The 22,297-nt window shown below is 46.5% G+C and overlaps 2 long non-coding RNA genes and 1 other non-coding gene across 5 annotated transcripts in view; 1 reads left to right on the top strand and 2 right to left on the bottom strand.

Moving 5' to 3' along the window:
* Positions 1 to 4,221, bottom strand: part of LOC128335171 (uncharacterized) — an 89,137-nt gene extending 84,916 nt beyond the window's left edge. Inside the window, exon 1 of the long non-coding RNA XR_008311531.1 lies at positions 3,659 to 4,221. This is a non-coding gene — a long non-coding RNA (uncharacterized LOC128335171). The remainder of the gene's footprint in view (positions 1 to 3,658) is intronic.
* Positions 4,222 to 15,688: 11,467 nt separating this feature from the next.
* Positions 15,689 to 15,760, top strand: TRNAG-UCC (transfer RNA glycine (anticodon UCC)). The gene has a single exon. It is a non-coding gene; the product is annotated as a tRNA-Gly (tRNA).
* Positions 15,761 to 18,486: 2,726 nt separating this feature from the next.
* LOC128334843 (uncharacterized) overlaps positions 18,487 to 22,297 on the bottom strand; it is an 87,457-nt gene continuing 83,646 nt past the window's right edge. For 2 of the 3 annotated variants that reach the window (XR_008311415.1, XR_008311416.1), the window contains exon 5: positions 18,487 to 20,750. This is a non-coding gene — a long non-coding RNA (uncharacterized LOC128334843). The remainder of the gene's footprint in view (positions 20,751 to 22,297) is intronic. The other variant, XR_008311414.1, reaches the window with a different exon arrangement.

The raw sequence follows: 22,297 nt of genomic DNA, 5'->3' as shown, positions 1-22,297 counted from the left end.
AGTGTACAGGGTGTATGTTTATCCTCACAACAACCCTGTGAGGTAGGCTAGGCCAGGAGAGAAGTGACCAGCACAGGGTCACCCAGTAAGTTTCATGGCTGAACTGTGATTTCAACTTGGGTCTTCCTGTCCTAATCCAGCACTCTAGCCACTACACCACACTGGCTCTATACATGTGTGCATACATGGATTTGTGTGATTTCAGAGTCCGTGTTGGATAGTGGTCAGGATGTTGGAGTATGGACATCCAGTTTCTAGTCCCCACTCAGCCATGAAGCTCAATGGGTGATGTTGCACCAGTTACTCTAACCTACCTCACAGGACTGTTTTGATGATAAAAGCAGAGAGGAAGAACCATCTATGCTGCACTGAGCACCTTGGAGGAAGAGTGGAAGACAAACATTCTAAATATAGTCTGCTCAGAGAGCCTAGTTAATAGGGTTATCCTTGTATTACTCAGCAGGCCTCCTGCACCTTTAAACAGGTATGTGACAGGTATGGATCAGGGGCAGTGAAGGGGGAAAAAGGTGGATGTGTACTCCTCGAATTCACTTCTGGCCCATTCTGTGCAAAATAAAGATGATTTTTTAAAATCTCAAAACCCATGATGCAGTGTGACTGTGGGGCAAACCCCAGCACACGTGTGATAACATCTGCGGCCTAAATTAAGCTGAACAACTGGGTACGTAGTGAGCAGTGCAGATGTACATGGAACTGGGAGAAGTTCAATTTGTCAGTGGATTTCTCCTCAAAAATCTTCAGTGGACAAAATGCAGCTATTGACAGAATTCTTTCTCTAGGTCCTTTTGGCCCATCCCTAGAAGTCCTCCTGGATGCGAAGCCTCCAAGAAAAGACTGACTTTGGTAAGGGCAGTGTGGCGTAAGTGGTAGAATCCTCCATGTTGTAGACAGCTATATGGAAAGGTAGAAAATTCTATTTTTCAGCCTCTGTCTATGGAAGGAATGAGTCTTTATACTAGGGATGTGCAAATTGTTTTGTGGCTGAATCGATTCGACTCAAATCTGGTCAATTTGAGTGATTCCGCCTCGAATCGAATCTGGGGACACTGACCAGATCTGAGGTCGAATTGAATCACAAAAATCTGCCATTTTTGAGCCATTTTTGGAAAGGCGGTATAGAAATCAATCAAACAAACAAACAAACAAATTCAGGCATATCCCTACTTTATACTGTGGTTATGTAGCTGAAAAGATAGCAAACAGCATAAGAGAAGTGCTACAGGAATGATCACTTCTGAAAGTTGGATAGAGGCCTAGAATCTTAAACACAAACAGTGCAAGATACAGAAAACTGGCTGAGATCCAGACTAATGTTGCATACCTTGAAACATATTTCTCACACCCAGCAGGGAAGGGCTGATTTGTGCTGATCTTCCCTGCCCTCTGCAGCCACTTGTGACTACCAAAAATATTCCCTGAGGGACCTGCTACCTTCAGGGACATATTTTCAGGTGGCACAGTGGACCATGGAAGGAAAGGTAGATCAGCCAAACCCAGGGGCATAGCTATAACTGAGTGAAAGGGTTCAAAGAACACGGGCCCCCAGCTCCTGAGGGCCCTCCAGATCCTGGCCAAACCCAGTCCTCCTCAGTTGTACACGTGGAACAAACGTGGAATGTTTTTCAGCAACATTACACAGAACTTTTTTTGATGCTCACAACCTTCATCTGAACATCAGCCACGGAAATTAGAGTGGGACCAGAAATCAAATATTTTATGTAGTCCCACTGCAATGAGAATAATATGAACTGAATCTTGCACTTGAATCCCTTTGGATGTAAAAGTCAAGATATTCCGTTTCTTTGCTTGGAAAGTAAGTGATTTCTAATTTGGACCAAGTGCCATTGGAAGGGAGACAGGGCCCACCCACCCACCCATGACTTTTCATTTCCTTCTCCTTCTCTTCCATGTCTTACTCCACAGCATTGCTCTACCAATTTCTGTTTAGCATTAATTGAGTGCCCAAAGCAAAAGAGGCTATCAAATAAAAGAAGTTGTTGTTGTTGTTATGTAGTAGTAGTAGCAAGTAGTAGTAGCAGCAAGTAGTAGCAGCAGCAAGTAGTAGTAGTAGCAGTAGTGCATAATGGTGCAGCAGGGAAGCAACCTGCCTAGAGAGCAGGAGGCTGATGTTTCGAATCCCTGTTGGTATGTATCTCAGACTATGGGAAACACCATAGCAGCGATATTGGAAGGTGCTGAAAAGCATCATCTCATACTGTGTGGGAGATGGCAATGGTAAACCCCTCCTGTATTCTACCAAGAAAACCACATGGCTCTGTGGTCTCCAGGAGTCAACACTGACTCGATGGCACAATCTTCAGTAGTAGTAATAATGACAGAATGCTGTCTTTAAAGCTTCTGAATCTACCAACCAACCAAGAGATCCACTGCACACTTAACTAGTCAGTTTCTGAGGATAATTTATATATGTTAATGTTTGGTATCCTAGCAGCCTAAAGCTGCAATCCTAGACACACTTCCATTAGAGTAAAACACAGTGGTATGCTTACAGCAGAGTACAGATGTATAGGATTCTGCTGGGGGGGGGATCCTAAATCTGGATGTTGAGAACAGGGGTGCTGGCTGAGAGAACGCCTGAAGAGCAACTCACCTAAATTTGCAGGGGGGGGGGGAGAGGAAAGATCCGGGGGGGGAGAAACTGAAGATATGTGGGGGGAGTTCAGTGAAATGTGGGGGGCTTCTCCCATGCTCAGAGGGGGATCTGCACCCCGCTCTAGCATCAGAGAGGCAATCTGGTACTAGTGAGGGAATCATCCGTAGTACCAGTTTACTAGCAGGCTGATTTAAGTGAGAGAAGGAGAAGTGAGATCACAAAGACCAGAAAGGATGTAAAAGGTGTCCCCAAGGTCATTACTAACTGGAGGGAAATTTACTTTATGAAAGAGTAAGCTCTTTCCTTTCCTTTCTTTTTAAAATAATAATAATAATTTCTTCCTTCAAAGGAAGGAAGGAAGGAAGGAAGGAAGGAAGGAAGGAAGGAAGGTACACTGAGTTCGTGAGTGCTCACTTCTTCACATCACACACACACACACACACACACACACACACACACACACACACACACACACGCCTTCTGCCCTCTCCGCCAGTGATCCACAAAGGCTGTGTCCCCTTTGTGTCCTGTGTGACTTCGATCCTGACCTCCTCTTGACTCCTCAACCAGCCTCGGAGAAAAAGGAGTTCTCGCCTCTGTTCACACCAGTCCCTTGCAAACCGATTGCTTCCAACCCCAGGGTCGGGGTTCGAGAATGAGCCTAGGTGGGGGTCGCGTCTCTCCCCCCCCCCCCCGCTGCTTCTTAAAGGGCAGCAGTCCTCATTGTCTCCTCCCGAAGAAGACCCTTCCTCACTACCTGCTTACCCTCAGCCCGCCTCTGGGATTTTGTCCCAGGTCAACCTGCCATCCTCAAGCATAACGCAGCACACTCTGCCACTGGATTAGGCTCAAGGCATTTTTGGGGGGTTAGCTGCAGGCAGCCCTAGAGGTTGGAGCGGGGTGGGAAGGGGGAGGAAGAAAAGGGGGCTGGCTTCACCCCCTTTCCCCAAAGAGTGCAACTTTCCAGGACGAAAGTGGAGAATCAATGATCATCAAATATAAAATGGAAATGGTTCTTCTTACCTGGACGCCGTCTTGGGTCTCTCTTGGCTGTGGGGAGGGAGGGGGGGCGCTCACGGGTCTGTCTTGCCTGCATTATTTCGGGGGGGGGGGCTCTCCTGCTTTAGAAAGTTTCTTTCTTTCTTTTTTTAAAAGATTGCCCATTACTCGCAGAGCAAACGGCCTTCCCAAAGCCCTCCCCGTCGGATGGGACCCAGGCAGGAGGACCCGGGCGCGGCGGAGCGAGCCATCTCTCTCTCTCTTACCCTGCGCAGCCCTGGAGTGGGAGAAGGAGAGATACCCAGGCTGGGAATATCTATCGAAATATGTGTGTGTGTGTGGAAAGAGGGTGATTTGAGTGCTTAGAGAACCAAGAAACACCGAGCGGCGAAGTTTGCAGGCAAGGCAGCGAAACGGTGCCAAGGAGGGAAGAAAGCCGGGAGGGATGGGCGGGGGGGGGGGGTGGAAGACAGTTGGGGCTGCTGGATAAAGCCCGATTGTCAGAGCGCGAACAAAAGGCCGCGCTGGAAAGGGCCTGGAGAGCCCCGTGGCCGGGAGCCCGTCCCGTCGGCTGGACTTGAACGTGGCGTTGTCTGCTGCTGCGCCGAGACGGGCTGAGACCTTCGGAGGGGGCGCCCGGGGCCGCCTGTCTGAGTCTGGGAAGAGGGGGGGGGGGTGGAGGAGGAGGAGGAGGGGGGGGTCAGGCCCCCAAGTTGCTGCTGGAATGCCAAAGCAGAGTGCCAAGGGAGGGGGCGCCCCCCGTCTGCTCCTCGAAGAGTTAATTGGTGGAGGGAGGGAGCCCAACACCCTAGCAACACCCCCCCACACACACACACAAACAACAAACAAACCAACAAACAAAAACAACCCAGAGCTGCAATTAAGTTCTTTCAGGGGGAGAGAGGAAATTGCTCTTCCACACTTTAAAAAAAAAACCAAAACTTTTTCTTTCTTCCAAATAATAAGGAAAACAACTACAAAATTCATATACGATTTATTTTTTTTAACAAAAGAGAGAGAGAGCGCAACACATACACATATTCCCCCCCTCCTGGTTTTCATATTTAAAATGAAACTTAATGGAGGGGAGGCGGGGTAATTGTAAACCGCCCCCCAGCAGTGAAGCAATTTAATCTCTTTCTTGTTTTCAGGGGGAAGCAAAGAGTCCCCCCAAAACAGAGTTAATTGAGGGGGTACAACCATTGTAACCCCCCACCCCAAACAGTGATGCAATTACATCTCTGTTGTGGGGAGGCGAAGGCAAAGTTATGCAATTAAATCTCTCTTCAATTCAGCCCCCCCATCAGATATATAATTAAAACTTCCTTTCACTCCCTTTCCTCTTTCAACCATCCCATTAATGATTTATTCTCCTCCTCCTCCTCCATATAATGCTCCCCCCACCACCACTTCAAAGCTGGGTGGTGGGAAGAAAAGTTGAATAAATTGTGGAGGGAAAATAAATAAACCTGAAATGCAGCCTCTGAGGCTGTCTTTCGGAGGGGAGAGGTCTATTTAACCCCCATAATATTTGCACCTTTGCTGCTTCAAATATGGTCCCCTGACTTTGCAAAATTTTAGAACTTCTTTGCAAAATTGTGGTATAGTTTTAAGTGGGTTTCTGGGGAGGGGGGGAAGAACACTAGAAGTGTCCCCCCCATACCAAAGGGGGGAAATATGGTAAAATTGGTTAGCAGGGAAGAGGGTCTAGGCTAGGAGTTCCCAACCTTGGGTGTCCAGGTGTTGTTGGACTACAACTCCCCATGACCACCATGGCAGGGGATGATGAGTATTGTAGTCCAGTGACATCCAGGCATCCAAGGTTGAGAACCCCTGGTCTAGACAAAGACTGATGATGGTACAAATCATGCATTTCCCAACATGTGTTTCCTGAGAGTAGGAATACTTTGGGTAAAAAAACAAAACAACCCTGAATGGTCCTCCTTTTCCACATTAGCGCTGTAAGAATGTGGGAAGGGAAGGGAAGTTAGCAAAATGGAATTACTTCTGCAGCCCCGTGCATGCTTACTCCAAGTAAGCCCCACTGTGTGCAAAGGGGCCTGCTCCTAGAATGTCTACCACACAGCTCAACCCTATAGACAGGTTTCTTTGCAATTCAGTCCAACTGGTTTCAATAGGACTTACTTCCAGGTATGTGTGAGCAGGATGACAGCCAGCCATTCATCTCTAGGCATATTTACTCAGAAGTAAGTCCCAGTGGGTTCAATGGGGCTCTGGATTGCAATCTTAGCTTCCCTTTTAATGGTATAAATCCGAGGCTGTTATTTGTGCCCTTAATGAAGGGGAGGTGAATTCTATCTTTGTTTTCTTGCTTCAGATATTTGTATCTCACCTATTTGGTTCATTATTGCTCAGAGTGGCTCACAGAAATGATGAGAAAACCATTAATTTTATTGTTAGATTTATATACTGCCTTTCATAAAATTATCCCAGTCATAAAGCATAAGAAAACATTCATAAAAGAAATGAACTAACTTAAAAATAGGGCCCAGTGAAAACCATATTTGAAAGCTGAAAGTTTAAAACAAAAACCACCAGATATAGTTGCAGAGGGGTGATTAGTTGATTAATTGAAGAGTTGGACCTTCTGGCTTGCAGAAAGCGATATGTCAGCACTCATTATTATTAGAGAAAGAGAGGTATTTAAAAGAATAAAATGAACAAAATCACCAAAATCAGGACCCCGTTAATCCCAGATTTAAAAGTTGACAGTTTAAAAAGTATAAAAGAAAAGAAATCACCCGATATAGCTGCAGGGGATGATTCATAGAAGTGGAACTTTCTGTTTTGCAGAACCCAACATTTTGCTGCTCGTTATTATTAGAATATTTAGGAGAATAAAATAAGTAAAATCACCCCAACCAGGACCTGGTGAAACTCAGATTTAAAAGTGGACAGTTAAAAAGTTAATTTAAAAAATAGCTGTAAGGGATGATTAATTGAAAAGCAGTCAAACTTTCTGCCTTGCTGAATGCAATATTTTGCCGCTAATTATGATTAGGGAAAGAGCAATTGAGAAGAACTTTGTCTTTCATCCACCCCACCCTTGGGTCTACAGCATAACTGGAGTGGTGGTGGGGGGGGCAGGGTTGCTGCCAGTTATTAGCTCTGGCCTGCTCTGTGCTCAGGACCCCTCCTGAATTCCACCAGAGGAGGGAGAGGGGTGGGGTGGGGGGTGAAAGGGAGCAGGTTCTCACACTTTTTGGGGCCTGCCTGGATTCTCTGCACGTCCCAGTCTGCTCTGCCCTCACTGCTATTCAGCATATAATTGGGCCTTAATAGCAGCTGGGATGAGGTCACCCAGAGCCAGCTTTTCTCACACATTTTTCATGCAAATCCGGTGGACTCTAAACAAATTTGAATAAAACCCCCCATTGTGCTGGCCCCCTCTATGGTGTTGCGTGTGTGTGTGTGTGTGTGTGTGTGTGTGTGTGTGTGTGTGTTTTTCCCTCTCCTTTAGTTGTGTGTGGTTTTTTTTCATATAAAGTGCCATGGGTCTCAACAGAAAACACCACCAGCTAGTGATGGAGGTGGGGTGGGGAATGGGGGTGCCAGCCCAAATGGCTGCAGTCTGGACTCGTCAGTTTGCATTCCACACACCCCCCTCCGAGGGGAAAGGAAAAAAAAGAAATGAGGAGACGAGGCCAGTCTGGGGCCAGTCTGAAGCCGTATTGAAGGTAGGCGGAGGGGGCGAATTCAGCTATAAATAGTGGGAAAGACCTAAATAGTATTGGCCTTGTGAAATGCCCTTGGTGTGATGGAGGGAAAAGGTCACTGCATCTCTGCAGAAGGTGTAGGCCTCCAATGCCAAAAACACAAAGATCACAAGCTTGTACCCTAGTGATTCCCTGCTCCCCCCCCACCCCAAGAAGCATGAACAGTTGAGTCCATAGCCACTTACCCGAATTTAGTCCATAAGGCAGGCCCACACATTTTGGCTACTGGCACCATCTCAGGGGATAAATGTTCACAATGATTTTCGGCAACATCACTGTAAGCCCTTTTTAAAGATTGTGAGCCCTTTGGGGACAGGGATCCATCTTATTTATTTTTTATTTCTCTGTGTAAACCGCCCTGAGTCATTTTTGGAAGGGCGGTATAGAAATCAAATGAATAAACGAACGAATGAATGAATATCTACCCCGAAGAGATGGAAACTGGTGATAGCATTCTTGCACTTCCATCTTTCTGTGTGTGATCACCCCTTCTTTATCTGCCCCCCCCCCCCGATTAGAGTGCAATTAAAGTCATTTTTGTACTGAGGAAAGGGTTAGGGTCAACGTTCGGGCAACAATGAACAAAACGTTGTTCTCTCTCCATGGAGTAACCTTTAAAGGAGAGAGGAGAGCTGGTCTTGTGGTAGCAAGCATGACATGTCCCATTACCTAAGCAGGGTCTGCCCAGGTTGCATATGAAAGGGAGACTAGAAGTGTGAGCATTGGAAGAGATTCCCCTCAGGGGATGGAGCCACTCTGGGAAGAGCAGAAGGTTTCAAGTTCCCTCCCTGGCTTCTCCAAGATAGGGCTGAGAGAGATTCCAGCCTGCAACCTTGGAGAAGCTGCTGCCAGTCTGTGAAGACAATACTGAGCTAAGAACATAAGAACAGCCCTGCTGGATCAGGCCCAAGGCCCATCTAGTCCAGCATCCTGTTTCACACAGTGGCCCACCGCTAGATAGACCAATGGTCTGACTCAGTATATGGCAGCTTCCTATGTTCCTATGACATTCCTGCCCATTTTCATTTCCATACCTCTGACATCGATCAAATTTTAAAGCAGTTTTCTGTTTTAAAAGCTTTCAGAACACCATTGCACATTTGGCCACCGCAGGCCTGATGGTCGAGACAAGGAAAGCAAGAGAATGCACTGGAAGTGGAAAGTCTTGTACTGCAACCACCTCTTTTCCAACTCTAGGGATGTAGAACCGGTCAAAAATCACAATGGCCATTCATTCCCCTGCTCAGATGGTACTGATCATCTCAGCTGACTCATGGTCTAAAGAGCCTCACCTTGCTCCTTTGTAATGCCAGGTGGGTCCAAATTAAGTCAGAAATCATCCATGATCTGATTCTGGAGGAAGGGGCCGACCTGGTATGTATCAGAGAGACTTGGTTGGGGGAGGCTGGGGGCCTAGTCTGGGCCCAGCTTCTCCCTCCAGGGTACTCTGTTGAGGAGCAGGTGAGGGGATGTGATTGTGGGGAGCGGGGAGGTGGACATGGGGGAGTGGAGTGTCTGTGGTCTATAAGAACACCTCCCTTACCAGGATCCCTGTCAAAGTGTCTGACCATATCAAATGTGTGTACTTAAGTTTGGGGACCAGGGATAGACTGGCACTTCTGTTGGTGTACCAACCACCCCACTGCCCAATGGAGTCCCTAACTTTGCTGACGGACTTGGTCTCAGGTTTGGTGTTGGAGTCCCCCAGGTATGTAGTGGTGGGGTGCTTCCCTGTTCACTTTGGGACCAATTTGTCCAAAGCATATTGGCCATGACAACTATGGGCCTATCCCAGGTGGTCTCGGGACCAACACACGTTGCTGGTCACATGCTTGATCTGGTCTTTTACTCTGATCAGGGTGGTGTTCCATGGGTGGGGACTCCTGTGATTTCCCCATTGTCATGGATGGACCACCATCTAGTTAAGATCGGACTTACAACCATGTCCCACCTCCGCAGGGATGAGGGGCCCACAATAACCCAAGAAGGTTATTGGAGCCAATAGGATTACAAGAAGACTTGAAAGGATTTAGTGTAGGCTCTGCCGGTGATCCTGCTGATTCCCCGGTGGAGAATTGGAACAGCAAACTCACCAGGGCAGTAGACATGATCGCTCCTAAGCGGCCTCTCCGGCCCACCTCAAAACTGGTCCCTTGGTATATGGAAGGATTATGGGGGCTGAAGCCGCAAGGTAGATGCCTGGACTGAAAGTGGAGAAAGACTTGACTTGAATCCAACAGATTACAACATAGAATGCATTTGAAGATCTATGCTTAGGGGATGCAAAGAATCAATCCCCACCCCCCACCCCCCATATTGTATCCACTAGCTCACATCCAGTGGAGTTGTTCAGAATTGTGAGAGGGATAGTACATGCCCCTCCTCCCTTGAAGCAGAATGTGGAACCATCAATTACCCATTGTGATGTTTTTAATGAGTTCTTTGTGGATAAAAATTTCTTGTATTCGGACTGATTTAGACTCAGACCCCACAATTATGGCAGTATCTGATATGGAGGTGTTCAGCAACTCCTTCTATGTGGTTAGGCTGGATCAGTTTCAGTTTCTGACTCCTGAGGACGTGGACAAGCTGCTTGGAATGGTCTGCCCTACCACCCGTTCTTTTGACCCTTGTCCGACATGGCTTGTACTATCTGGCAGGGGGGTTGTTGTAGAAGGCCTGGTAGATATTATAAAAGCTTCTCTAAAGGAGGGGAAGGTGGCTCTTTGTCTTAAGGAGGCAATCATTAGACCTCTTCTGAAGAAGCCTGCATTGGATCCTTCAGAGTTAAGCAACTATAGGCCTGTCTCCAACCTTCCATAGTTGGACAGGGTAATTGAAAGGTTGGTAGCCTCCCAGCTCCAGGCAGTCTTGGAGGAAACTGATTATCTAGACCCATTTCAAACTGGCTTTCAGGTAGGCTATGGGGTGGAGACTGCCTTGGCTGGCCTGCGGAATGATCTCCAATGGGGAATTGACAGAGGGAGTGTGACTCTGTTGGTCCTTTTGGATTTCTCGGCAGCTTTTGATACTGTCAACCATAGTATCCTTCTGGAACATCTGAGGAGGTTGGGGGTGGGAGGCACTGCTTTGCTGTGGTTCTGCTCCTACCTCTTGGGCAGATTCCAGACAGTGAGACTATTCACACGATGGGAGAAATTCGGGCTTGTGGAGGCTGTGAGCCCGTTGGTTCCTAAGTGGGTCACCCGCTTAAGTAGCCTGGTGCTAAAACCAGGTTTGTGGAGTGACTGCTCCGCAAATTAATTTTTTTCAATCGTGTGTTGGTGTGGCATGGCAACTCATGAGTAGACCCCCGACCAGGAGGCTCAAAAGGTACAGATCCATACACAGATATAGTTATTCACAAGTTATGTTGAACACAGTAACAACAATACGGTTCCTATCAGTACCATGTATCTGAGGGACCTGTTCTCAATGAATGAGTGAACAAGCATCGGTACAATATAATATCTGGATAGGGCTTCCTCCTCCCATTGATTTCAATAGTGTGATCTCATTCCCACTACTGAAGAGAATCAAATGAAAGGCATGTCATTCCAAACCCATTCATGGCTAGGGCGTTTGCTTAGGGAATGAATGGAATGGATGGGCCTCATTTTGTTTTCACTTTTAATTCATTAGGAAAGCAATTGCACACCTCTTGGATTCTGTGCTGAAACGTGGAAGTTGACAGGAAGCTACTAAAGGGACAGGAAGTAGCACGTCACATGAACAACAAGAGGAGTTAACGATTTTGACTGTGTCATTTGGGCTTTGACTCTGGCAGCACCTTTTCAAGGGGTATGGGGCTGTAGCTCAGTGGTGGAGCATATGCTTAGCATGAAGGTCCCAGGTACCGTTCCCTGGCATCTCCAGGTAGGACTGGGGAAGACCTGAAAGCTTGGAGAGTCACTGCCAGTCAGAGCAGATAATACTAGCGATGTGCAAATTGATCTGAATTTGAATTGCTTCAGCTCAGATCTGGGTGACTTGAGTTATTCGAATTCAAATCGAATCACCGATTAAAAGGGCAATTCAATTCGAATCGAATTTTCAAAATTCAAATTCAATCCGAGAGCTGTTTGGCACCTTTTAAAAGACATTCAGCCCCCCTTATTGGTTAAAAAAAGGTGCCAAAAGAGGGCTGAAGTGATTCAAATTCGATTCAAATTCAAATCAATTCAAATCATTTTCAGACCGGATTCTAATTTGATTTGAATTCAAAATGAATTTTCAGAATTTGATTCAAATTTGAAACAAACTGAAATATTCATTTTGTGCATATCTCTAGATACTGAGCTGGGCAGACCAATGGTCTGACTCAGTTTAAGGCAACTGCCTATGTTCGAGGCTTTTCCATACATAGTCATTAAGTCTATAAATTTTATTTTAGCAAACCTGAAATTCCCTGCTTTTGTGCTTTAGTGAAGCCTAGAACAGAGGTGTGTACTAACTTACTTACTACATTTATATCCCGCTTTGCCTCCAAGAGCCAACTAATTGTCCAGCAGGGAAGTAACCTGCCTAAAGAGCAGGAGGCTGTTGGTTCGAATCCCAGCTGGTGTGTTTCCAAGAATATGGGAAACTCCTACATCGGGCAGCAGTGATATAGGAAGATGCTGAAAGGCATCATCTCATATTGCATGGGAGATGGCAATGGTAAACCCCTGCTGTATTCTTCCAAGAAAATCACATGGCTCTGTGGTCGCCAGGAGTTGACACCGACATGACGGCACAACTTTTCCTTTTTCCTTTTCCCCTCCAAGGAGCCAGAGCAGTTTACATGCTTATATTTATTCTCACAACAACCCTGTGAGGTAGTCTAGGTTAGGCTGAGACATAAAGCTTAGGCTGAAGGTTAGGCTGAGAGAGATAGGGTTTTAAAAGCTAATTTCTAGTAATTTTATTGGTTTTGCATTTTTTTATATATTGTATCAATTTTTATAGATCTGTTTTTATGGATTTTGTCAGGTGCCCCAAGAAGTAATGTTTTGGAGGGCCAGGGTACAAATATTTTAAGTAAGTACAATAAGTGAGAGGCCAGGGTCATCATCATTGAGTTTAATTACTGAAAGAGTGATCTGAACTCAGCTCTCCCTGGTTCTAGTCCAACACCCTAAACACTGTCTATCATCCAGAATATCTATCCAGCCAACCTACAGTAAGCCTTTTAAGATGATTCAACTAATACGTAATTCGTCCCATCTAAATTATGTTTTAATAATTTCACCTCGAAGACTAGTCATAAAATCTCATCTAACATCTCCTTTAATCAGGTAGATCTTTCTGTTCTGTAATGTCTAATCTAATTTTCAGCTAATGTTCATTGCCCTACATGATAAGGAACATTACTCAAAGTAGTCCCATTAAAATTAAAAGATAAGTTAGGCAATGCCATTGTTTCCATATTTTTTTCCAGTTCCCTAAAATCTCCACACCCCACTTGCAATTCTTAGGAACTGCAATCTCTGTTTTATTTTGAACTCACATGGTTGAATTGATTTTTTGATTGATTAAGTGCTGTAAAGTTGGTGTCGACTCTTAGCGACCACATAGAGAGATTCTCCCCAGGATGGTCTGTCTTCAACTTGGCCTTGAAGGTCTCTCAGTGGTGCATTCATTGCTGTCGTAATCGAGTCCATCCACCTTTCTGCTGGTCGTCCTCTTCTTCTCTTTCTTTCAACTTTCGCCAGCATTATGGACTTCTCAAGGGAGCTGGGTCTTCGCATAATGTGTCCAAAGTATGAGCCTGGGCGTTTGTGCCATGAGTGAAAACTCTGGATTGATTTGTTCTACGACCCATTTGTTTGAATACATAACCTACATTTAAAAAAGAAAGAAAGAAAATATGTACATAGGAAACTAGCATGTTGGAGAAAATATTTGGCTAGAATCTTTCATCAGGTTTGAACAAATGGTACAGTCTAGACACAGATTTAGCTCCACCAGCTGTTTGTGAGAACAGGGGTCATCCCATCAAACTGATTGCCAGGACCAGCCAAAGGAAGTACTTTCTCAGTGCATAATCACAGTGCATAGTTAATCTATGGAATTCTCTGCCACCAGATGTGGTGATGGCCACCAGATTCAATGGCTTAAACTGGGACAGACAAATTCATGGAGGACAAGACTGTCAATGGCTGCTAATCTTGATATGGCCATAGGCTACCTCCACGATCTGAGGCAGCAGGGTGCTTTTGAATGCCAGTTATAAAGGAGCAACAACCGGAGAGAGGGCATGCCCTCACCTCTTGCCTGTGGGCTTCTCAGAGGTATCTGGTGGGACACTGTAGGAAACAAGATGCTGGACTAGATAGGTGCTGAGCCTGATCCAGCTGGGTTGTTCTTATGAGATGTAGGCCTAAGACAGAAGGGAAACCTGTCCATGATTGGACTGAGAGAGGTTTTCATATTAGATTCACAGACAGATAGCATTTCCATGTGAGACCCATCAGGGCACAAACCTTTTGCAATTAAAATGTTGAATGATACCATTATTGATACGGGTTGTGATGCTTTTATTTTATAGATTGTCCATCACCCTGTGCCCAGGTTTTACAGAAAGGCAACTCTTTAAAAGAAATACAGGTGGGCGCATCAATCTATTAGCAAACCACAGCGGGTTATTAAACCACGAGCCCACTGTATGATCTTGAATGACCATACTCGCTAACTCGAAAGAGGACTCGTAATGACTTTTGTCTGCTTCCAAATGCTATAAAAAGTTATGCCATCATCATAACTGGGTAGATATTAGGGCTCCAATGATAGATTTGGTGTTTCTGTCAGGTACAATATGACTGACAGGCAGAATGACCGATATTAGACTGATATAGTTTATGATCAACACTTGCTGATGCCGTTTGATAGAGATCTGCTCTATAATGCATCTGTCTATCAATCCATCCATCTAATCTGTCATTCCCCCCCGCTCTGAAGTGTGTGCGAGGAGGAACCTTCCTTCTCTTTCTACCCAACCCCCTTTGAGCAGAAGGCAATCAGCCTTCATTGTTTCTCTGTAATATGCCGGGTGGGGGAGAGAACCGGGCGTGTAGGGCTGGGGTGGCAACGCTTAATCATCTCATGCAGATTTCCCAGCCCCCTCGCATCTTTGCACAGCTGACATTAGCATGCTGTTCCCACCCCTCTCACCCCTCCCACCCTCTCCATCCCAGCCCTGAACTTGGCCTTGCAGGATCTCTGGCTGTATGTGCTACCCAAGAACAATATGGGCATTCTTTATCCTCACCCTTTGTTCCTTGGGAGAGTTCCGGACGGGAAAGAAATGGTCCCCCTGTTACATGATGGATGGGAGAATGTGTTTTATGTTAGGTGGAAGAAGAAACAGTCAGCCTTTAGCGGCATGCAGGATCTTCCCCTTCGCCTTCCTTTTTTGCATTTGGTGCGGCAAAAGGCTCTGGTGATCATTCAATAACGTGTGTGTACATGTTGTAGTTCGTTGGCGCCAGAGAGAGACGGAGCATAAACAGTCGCTATTGTGCATATTCACTGGAAGTGGTGGAGAATGCGCACAAATGAACAACGCCGACAGGGGCTTTAGCACGTCGGCTGGCCAAGGCACACAGACTCGAGAGTGGCTTCAGATCTGGGACAAAGGACTTCTGCACATCGTAGCGTGGTTTGAAATTCGTGGCGCCAGGATTTGGAGGTGGGCACAGGTTTAGAAGGTGCTAAAATGGCAGTGGGCAAGTTCATGGCAGATGAGCAACGGCTACTAGTCATGATGGCTATATGGAGCCTCCAGGTTCAGGAGCAGGATGCCTTTGAATACCAGTTGCCAGGAACAGCAGTGAAGGTTATTGCCCTCATGGCTTGCTTGTGAGCTTCCAAGAGGCATTTGGTTGGCTACTTTGGGAAACAGGATGCTGGACTTGGACTTTTGCTCATTCTAAGGCTCTTCTTCTGTTCTGATTATTTATAAGAGCAATAGAACCTCCATATTCAGAGACAGTATGCTTCTGAATATTGGGTGCTGGGGGCATCGACCAGAGATGGCCACTCTGGGAAAAAGGATGCTGGACTTGATGGAATCTTGTTCTTTTCCAGCAGGACTTTTCTATTGTCTGCAATGCTTAAATGATGGGGCCGGAGCACAGAAAGTGTGTCCGCTTTCTATGTAGGAGGGTCAAGGTTCAATCCCTGTCAGCATCTCCATGCAAGTCTGGGAAATACTTCCTGCCTGAAACCCTGGAGAACTGCTGCCAGTCAGTGTAGACAATATACAGCTAGATGGACCAAGGGTCTGACACTGTATAAGGCAGCTTCCTGTGTTCCTGTGCTACTAGTATATAGAGATGGGGCTGTAGCTCAGTGGCAGAGTTTCTGCTTTCCATGCAGAAGGTCCCAGGTTCAACCCCTGGCAGCATCTCCAGGTAGGGCTGGGAAAGACCCCTGCCTGGAACCTTGGAGAGCTGTTGCCAGTCAGTGTAGACCAGGCCTGCTCAACTTTGGCCTCCCAGGTCTTTTTGGACTACAACTCCCATAATCCCCAGCCACAGTGGCCAAGGGAGCTGTAGGTCAACATCTGCAGGATGTCCGAAGTTGAGCAGCCCTGGTGTAGACAATAATAAGCTAGATGGACCAATGGTCTGACTCTGAACACAAGAACAGCCCTGCTAGATCAGGCCCATCTAGTCCAGCATCCTGTATCACATAGTGGCCCACCAGATGCCACTGAGAAGCCCACAGGCAAGAGGTGAGGGCATGCCCTCTCTCCTGATGTTGCTTCCCTGCAACTGGTTTTTAGGGGCATCTTGCCTCTGAGCCTGGAGGTGGCCTATTGCAGGGATTCTGAACATTGGGTCCTCAGATGTTATTGGACTTCAGCTCCCATAATCCCCAGCCCCAGTGGCCTTTGGTTGGGGATTATGAGAGTTGAAGTCCAATAACATCTGAGGACCCAATGTTGAGAATCCCTGGCCTATAGTATCTAGACCAGTAGCCATGGATAGACTTGTCCTCCATGAATTTATCTAAGCCCCCTTTAAAGTCATCCAAGCAAGTGGCCATCACTATATCCTGTGGCAGAGAATTCCATAGATCCATTATGTGCTGCTGTGTGAAAAGGTACTTCCTCTTCTCGGTCCTAAATTTCCTGGCTTTCAGTTTCCTGGGGTGACCCCTGGTTCTAACGTTTTGAGAGACAGAGAAGAATTTCTGTAAGAAATTCCCCTCAGGGGATAGAGCCGCTCTGGGAGGAGCAGAAGGTTCCAAGTTCCCTCCTTGGCATCCCCAAGATAGGGCTGAGAGAAATTCCTGCCTGCAACCTTGGAGAAGTCACTGCCAGTCTGTGAAGACAATACTGAGCTAGATGGACCAAGGGTCTGACTCAATATATGATGGCTTCCTATGTTCTCCATGCATATTTTTATACACCTCTCTCATGTCTCTCCATATTCACCTCTTTTCCAAATTAAAAAGCCCCAGATGTGGTAGCCTTGCCTCATACTCCAGGCCCCTGACCATCTTGGTTGCCCTCTTCTGCACCTTTTCCAGTCCTACAATGTCCTTCTTAAAATACAATGACCAGAACTGTATGCAGTACTCCAGATGTGACCGCACCATAGATTGGTATAATATTAATATATTAATATAAGGCAGCTCTGTATTAGGCAACTTCCAATGCCCCTATGATGTTTTGGAACTCTTAGCAGCATCAACAGGGTGTTTCATATATTGCATTGTCACGATGGATATCCTCCCTTTAGACACAAAGCTTGTTCACCAGGTTTCATCAGAAATGCATCCTCCAGGATCACATGGATGAGATGAAGATGGGACCACGTCTCAGTGGTAGAGCATCTGCTTTGCATGCAGAAGGTCCCAGGTTGAATCCCTGATAGCCACTCCAGATAGGGCTTAGGAACAGCTATCTGAAACCCTCTGCCAGTCTGTAGAAGATACTGCGCTAGATGGAGGCGTGGTCTAAGGCAGCTTCTTCTTATGTATCTGTGGCTGTTATTGGATATTGACTGGACCAGTGTTTCTCACCGTTTTTGGAGTCATGGACTGGTACAGTCTTTGTGCGCAGATTCATGGACCAGCAGTTAGTAAAGGGGTCACCCCCCCTCACCCCCACCCCCAGGCATCCCCAAAACAGTTTCAAGCCGGGGGGGCAATGCTGCTGGGAGCTCTCCAGAGCTCATTTCTATGCAGGCAACCCTTGCTGCTGGGATAACACTCATTTAGCTTCCTCGAAATGAACGTTATCCCAGCAGTGAGAACGTTATCCCAGCATCTGCCTAGAAATGAGCTCTGGAGAGCTCTCAGCAGCGATAGTCCCCACCGGCTTGAAATTGTTTTGTGGGGGGGTTAATTCCTCATGGACCAGCATGGACTGGCACTCAACTCCTCACGGACCGGCACTGGTCCATGGACTGGTGGTTGAGAAACAGTGGACTAGACAATGTACCCTGTTCCCTATTAATGCAGCTGATGTGTGCACATGAATCCCCACCCCTTTTGGTCAATGTGGCCAGAATTTATGCACATTCTTCATTCGACTCACATTTCACCCCAACATGCAGACACAGACATGTAGAAAGGCAGACACGCAGCAACAGAAGCCACATCAGGGCCACCAGTTGCCGGAAATATGGCTGCCAGTTGTCAGCAGTGGCCATAAATCTCTTCCTGGCAAGAGCTTCTCCCTGGCTGCCCAGCACAAAGTGAGGGACATCCCCTCCCCTCGAATCCTCTGTGCATCACAGAGGATCTCTGTGGAGAGGGATTTCTCACTCTCCAGCCTCCCCCCCGAGATCTCTGGCACATGCATAAAAGTCGCAGGGGACAATCTCCTTTTGTCCCAGGATTTTAAGACACTCAGAAGCAAGGACTATCCCTCTCCCTCTACTTCTGAATATCTCTAGGGCTTGGCATGATGTGAGAGACTAGCCTTTCCTCTTCCCCAGAGTCTTTTACATGTAACTAAGAAGAGGCGGCGTTGGGGGCACCCACATGTAGATCAGCAAGTAGATCACAAGTAGATCAGGGTCGGAGGCACCCACAAGTAGACCATCAAAGATCTCAGACCTTCATCCACCCGATTGCGCCGTCACAGCAAAACACATAGATTGCGAAAACAGTAAAATAATTTATTCTTTAATAACTGAGAGTGGTTTGTTTTTTTTTAAATCAAGTTTTAAATTACAAACAGGTATGTGGGTGGGGGTGGGGCCCCCCCTTACATTATAAAAGAGAATCAAAAACCAATCTATTAACACAGATCTACCCAATCATAATACAGATAGTAGCTTAGAGTCCTAGAAGTACTTTACATACATCATCTTCTCATCCTTACAACAACCCTGTAAGGTAGGGCAGAACAACATGGCACAGTAGGTCATATTATCTCATGTTACAGCCTGAGCAGACACAGAGCAGGGAGCCTAGAGTCCCCGGCTTGAGTAGGAATTCCGCAATGCACCATGCTCCTTGTGCAGTGCATTGTGGGATTTCTGGAGGCCAGGCAGCATATCCGGCAGTGAAGTGGCACGGTAAAGGGAGCAAGAAGATCATTGGGGTGGTGGAGGGAGGGAGGTATACTCCTGCCACCACCAACCCAGCCCAAATTTAGCCACCAGGGATTTTGGTCCTGTGAACGGCCTTCTTATTTTTGAAAGACACAAAGTCAGCAATTGTAGGCATAAAGCCACTTTGAAATAAATGGGCGTTTCTACAAAAAGAGAATTAGGACTGCAAGAAACTGAGAGTGTTCCCCCTTCCCTCCCAAACAATAGTAAAACAAACAAAACACCTTGTGGTTTCATTCATCTGACACACAATTTGTGTTGGGAGAGGAGAGCTGGTCTTGTGGCAGCAAGCATGACTTGTCCCCTTTGCTAAGCAGGGTCTGCCCTGGTTGCTTATGAATGGGAGACTAGAAGTGTGAGCACTGGAAGATATTCCCTTCAGGGGATGGAGCCGCTCTGGGAAGAGCATCTAGGTTCCAAGTTTCCTCCCTGGCAGCATCTCCAAGATAGGGCTGAGAGAGATTCCTGACTGCAACCTTGGAGAAGCCACGGCTAGTCTGTGAAGACAATACTGAGCTAGATGGACCAATGGTCTGACTCAGTATATGGCAGCTTCCTACATTCCTAAACTTAGGAGGAAAGGAAATTGTCAGAGACAATGTAGTCCCAGCATACACACAAGGTTCTTTGACCATTAAATTAATCTGGTGCACTAACCAACTTCCAGTCCTGTCCTCACAATCAATACCTTATAGGTGCACATTGAGATGGATGATAACTCATCACCCTAAGCTTCCTACCCTAATTTGGAAGCTGTGTGCTCTCCCAGTTTTCAATCGTGTGTCATATAAAAACAATTTCCCCACTTTTGACTTGCCTACCACAAACCCCTGACCATTGCACTTTCTTGGGTGTTCGGGGGGGGGGGACGGGGACGCAGAGGCCCCACAGAGGCCAATTGTGCAGGCGCATGGCCTCCAAAATGGCCACCGTGCCACAGGGAGAAGGCCAAAAACTGGACGAAGAGATGGCAAACCGGCTGGAGGGGGCCATAGGGAGAGCTGGCGGGGGGAGGGGGAACCTCTGCGGACACACACACCCCACCGCCTCCAGGAACTCCCCTGAGGGGGATAAGATTAAAAAAACTTTTTTTCTTTTAAAAAAAAACCAAAATGAAAAAGTTCCACGAAGCCCTGAACAGCTGGGAGGTGTTGGGTCCGGGGTCAGACCAAACAGGGTGTGGTTTGGTTCGACCCTGAATTGTCAAACCGAACCAGTTCGGCGTCGAACCGGCTTGATGACGAGCCGGTTTGCACATCCCTAGAGGCCGGGAGTTTGAAAACCACTAATCCAAGCCATGCCCTGTTGGCTAAGCAGACAGCATTGAGTCACCCTAGGTGACATTAACTCCCTTCCGGTCTCCCGTCATCACCCAGTTGTGTATTTTCCATGATGTCGCAAACCATCTTAGTTTTGCATCACGTCCTTCTCAATAACATCGGCCACTGCAGGAGGCATAAGTGTTTCTGATCCAGACATTTCTTCTCCGGCATCCAGGCATAAAGAGTCCAGGGAAACATCTCATGTCCAGGTGTGATTCAATGGAGCAAAGTGGGAGGGCAGACCCGGGGAACCAATGCTGTCCCATTTACATGGCCAGATCGCAACTAATCTGGATTAGTCCCCATGTCCCATGAGCTCTAAGCAATCCCGAAATGCAAAGCCTAGCGTCCCAAAAGGGTATCACTGTAGGAGATCCCAGAAACAGCTGGTTTGAAAGGCAGGTCCATGCAAAACATCCCAGTGGGCGTGCCTTCCGCTGTAGTCAACTTGGTGAGGCAATGGAAGATGTTTTATCTAGATTTTGGCACTCATCACCACTGGAATCTACAAAAAGAAAAACAAGAGTCAGTCAGTCATTTCATCAAAATGGGTTTTTCTGAGACTGCACCCCTACAGAGAAAATGGGCTTATCTATTCAGGGCCTGGCATGATGAGCTTTAGAATTATTTTATCAAATCAAGTCAAGCCGTCCCTTCTCCCAGCAAAATGTCGTCCTGCAGAAACTGTAAGCTGGTCCTCCAAAACAGCTTGCATCACTAATCACGCTGATCTTATGATAGCAAGCATGAATTGCCCCCTATGCTAAGCAGGGTCTGCCCTGGTTGGCATTTGAATAGGAGACTACATGTGGATATTGTGAGATATTTCTCTTAGGGGATCAGGTGGCTCTGGGAAGGGCAGAAGGTTCCCATTTCCCTCCCTGGCAGCATCTCCAAGATAGGGCTGAGAGAGATTCCTGCCTGCAACCTTGGAGAAGCTGCTGCCAGTCTGGGCAGACCAGTTCTGCTCAACTTATCCCCCTGCCCAGCTGTTTTTGAACTACAACTCCCATAATCCCCAGCCACAGTGGCTAATAGCCAGAGATGATGGGAGTTGTAGACCAACATCTGCAGGAGGGCCAAAGCAGAGCAGCCCTAGTGTAGAGAATACTGACCTAGATGGACCAATGGTCTGACTCGGTACAAGACAGCTTCCTATGTACGTCATCATATCAACTATGTTCCCATGTACCTCATCGTAACGATGCGTGAATGTTTGAGGCACAAGTGGGCTAACCTGTGGACTTTCTAACCGATTTGAACCAAATGAGTTACAGTTGTAGTGAGTGACACACAGGGACACCTCAGTGGCATAGCTTGTGATGATGTCATCCACTCCATTTCAAGATGGCGGATGCATAAACTTTTGAGGCACAATTGGGCTAACTTGTGAACTGCCTAACCGATTTGAACCAAATTCGCTACAGCTATAGGGGCACATGGGGAAACCTCAGTGTCATAGTTTGTGATGATATAATTCACTCCAATCTAAGATGGCAGACATGTGAACTTTTGAGACACAAATGCACTAACTTGAGGACTGTTTGATCGATTTGGACCAAATTTGGTACAGTTGTAGTGACTGAGTGGCACACAGGGACACATCAATGGTAGAGATTGTAATGATGTCATCCACCCCGATCCAAGACAGTGGACTCGTAAACATTTGAGGTGCAAGAGATCTAACTTGTGGACCTCAATTTGAACCCAGTTTAGTCTAGTTGTAGAGATAGTGAAAGGCAAGTAGGCAGATCAGTTCTCACTAGAATAACTTGTTCAATATTGTTTTAAATTTTGTAGACTACCTAGAGATTTACATGTCAGGCGGTATAAAAATATTTTTTTAAAAAACAAAAACTACAATATGATCTATAGATCATATCTGCACTTTAGATTTCACCAAGCTTATAGATATACTTCCCCCCACTAAACTCTGGGATCTGTGGTTTCATATTAATTTCATGTACTCTTATCTGAGATATATCCCTGTAAGAAGACTGATGGTTGTATCTTCGGCTATAGAGAGGAATACAACCTTAGGAATACAAACTG

The sequence above is a fragment of the Hemicordylus capensis genome, chromosome 10 (genome assembly GCF_027244095.1).
Source record: "Hemicordylus capensis ecotype Gifberg chromosome 10, rHemCap1.1.pri, whole genome shotgun sequence".
NCBI lineage: Eukaryota > Metazoa > Chordata > Lepidosauria > Squamata > Cordylidae > Hemicordylus > Hemicordylus capensis.
Note: the sequence above shows the minus strand (reverse complement) of the source record. Positions and strands in the feature narration are given on the sequence as shown.